We start from the raw sequence: 2,500 nt of genomic DNA, 5'->3' as shown, positions 1-2,500 counted from the left end.
AGTAGGTGTGTCCGAATAATCATCGATTTATACACTTATACACCCTTTGGGTGTTTTGTTTGACTTGATTCTGCCGAGTAAATACAATCAAGCAAAATCAGATTTTGATGCAACGAAAAAGAAATAGAAAAGATAAAAAATCAATATCACTAAAAGAAAATGGGTATAAAAACTTATTAGATACCATGGACCGCGGTATCTAATAAGTTCTACCTACTATTGGATTTGAAGCAATGACTCCCGCCGTATGAAAGCAATACTCTAACCGCTGAGTTAAGTAGGTCATTTATCTTCACAAAGAAAACCAAAAGGGACTCATCCCATCGATGGATTATAAATATCATATTACTTGGAAGCAATACCGATCAATATGATCTTGGATCATGGAATAGTCATCTTGAGAATATTCATCTTGACAAAAAATTATCGACATAATAAAATATATATTACAAGCACTAAGGGCTATAGCTCAGTTGGTAGAGCACCTCGTTTACACGCGCGCCGATGTTTTTCAGGGGAGTCCATCATGGAATCAAAAAAATTGATCTTATTGACAAATCGATGTCTTACTCCATAACTTTGAGGGAAGAATTGAACAATAGCTTGACAAGGGTTCGGTCCGTTTAGGTGCCCAGTTAGGTGCCAAACAGACCCCATCATTGATTTGATATATTGATAAGGTGAATACCCAATCTATTCAATGCTAGGCTGAGCATAAGGGCCTCAAAAAAATCTCTTTTCGTCCTATGAACTTTAAGGTGTACGAAGTTTCATATTTGATTTTTAAATAGAGCGATAGAGACTTCATTTCACTTAGGTTAATCTAGGCCAGAGGCAGACCTACGTCAAGATAACCCCCCTTGAAAAACTTTGGTAGTGTTCCTGAATCTGAATCCACATAATGACTCAGAGCACATGGAGCCATCTCCTTATTTTTCGGTAAAAAATAAAAATGGCGGACTAGCTGATATTTCGGTTAATGAAAGAGCCCAATGCACAAAAAATGCATGTTGGGTCTTTGAAACAGTTCAGATCATTTTGATAATAATAAGTTTGATCTGTTTTACCGAGAAAGTCTACGGTTCGAGTCCGTATAGCCCTAGAGCCCTATAAAATAAAAATGAATATTAAAAAAAAATTGTATCATTTTTCATTTGAATTTCCTCGTTATTGTTTTAACCGACTGATTGCTTCATCAAAAGACAATCATTACTATAAGCCCATTCAAGGGGATCGTTTAAAGTAGAATATCAAACTAAAAGCAAAAACACATTTCATTTCAATGGACCCAATCGATCTTTTTCCAGTTGTGGATAAACAAACCAACTTTTGTTCAGTACTCTTCGTAGGAAAATTCATCTGCAATTTTCATCTTTTCCTGTCCGAAATCAACGAGTTAATTATAGTACCCTTCGTTTGGTATACCCAATTCTATGGAATTTTGTATCATGACACGAGTCTGGTTAAAAACTCCAACCTAACCCAACCCCAATCAAATCTAATAGTAATTTGCGTCGGTATTGCGCGCTATTTGTGCACAATATAAAGTTTGAAAAGCGAATATCTTTGCTAAAACGTAAAATAGGCTTTCCTTCGTATACCTTACTTAGACCTAGTCTTCTCTTTCGATATTCAATGAATAGAAAATCCTCCATCGGGATTGGATTCTAATAAAAGGAATATAATAAGACCCATATATTCTAAATCTTGAGATGAAAATTCCTAGACATTCTCTTACATCTGACTACTTGTTATATTATAAACCACTAATAAAAAGAGACAAATGGACATATTCATAAAAAAAATAAAAAATGAGAATTATATTTAGAATCCCTTTTCTTTAGAGACGGTAAGATTGATATGAAAACAAGAGAATTTGGATAAGAGCAATAGTTAGTTTTAACTATAACTAAAAAAAATCAAAAGATATCTAAAGATATGTAATAAAAATAGGATTCTAATTTATGAATCTTGAAAGGAAACACGCCCAGCCCACTAAATGGTTCGACCAAAAGCAATTCTTACTTTAACTAAACAGTTATGAACGACTTAAAAAATTCAAGTCGAATTGACTAATCCGGTATATTTTCCACGTTCATAGGAGTGCATCTATGTTTCTGCTTTATGAATATGATATTTTTTGGGCATTTCTAATCATATCAAGTCTTATTCCTATTTTGGTATTTTTCATTTCGGGATTTTTAGCTCCGATTAGCAAAGGACCGGAGAAACTTTCTAGTTATGAATCGGGTATAGAACCAATAGGCGACGCTTGGTTACAATTTAGAATCCGCTATTATATGTTTGCTCTAGTTTTTGTTGTTTTTGATGTTGAAACGGTTTTTCTTTATCCATGGGCAATGAGTTTTGATGTATTAGGTGTATCTGTATTTGTAGAAGCTTTAATTTTCGTGCTTATCTTAATTGTTGGTTTAGCTTATGCATGGCGAAAGGGGGCATTGGAATGGTCTTAGCTCCTGAATATTCAGACAATAAAAAG

The sequence above is a fragment of the Lactuca virosa genome, chromosome 3 (genome assembly GCF_052849685.1).
Source record: "Lactuca virosa cultivar CGN04683 chromosome 3, Lactuca_virosa_CGN04683_v6, whole genome shotgun sequence".
NCBI lineage: Eukaryota > Viridiplantae > Streptophyta > Magnoliopsida > Asterales > Asteraceae > Lactuca > Lactuca virosa.
This window is presented reverse-complemented; position numbering follows the sequence as displayed.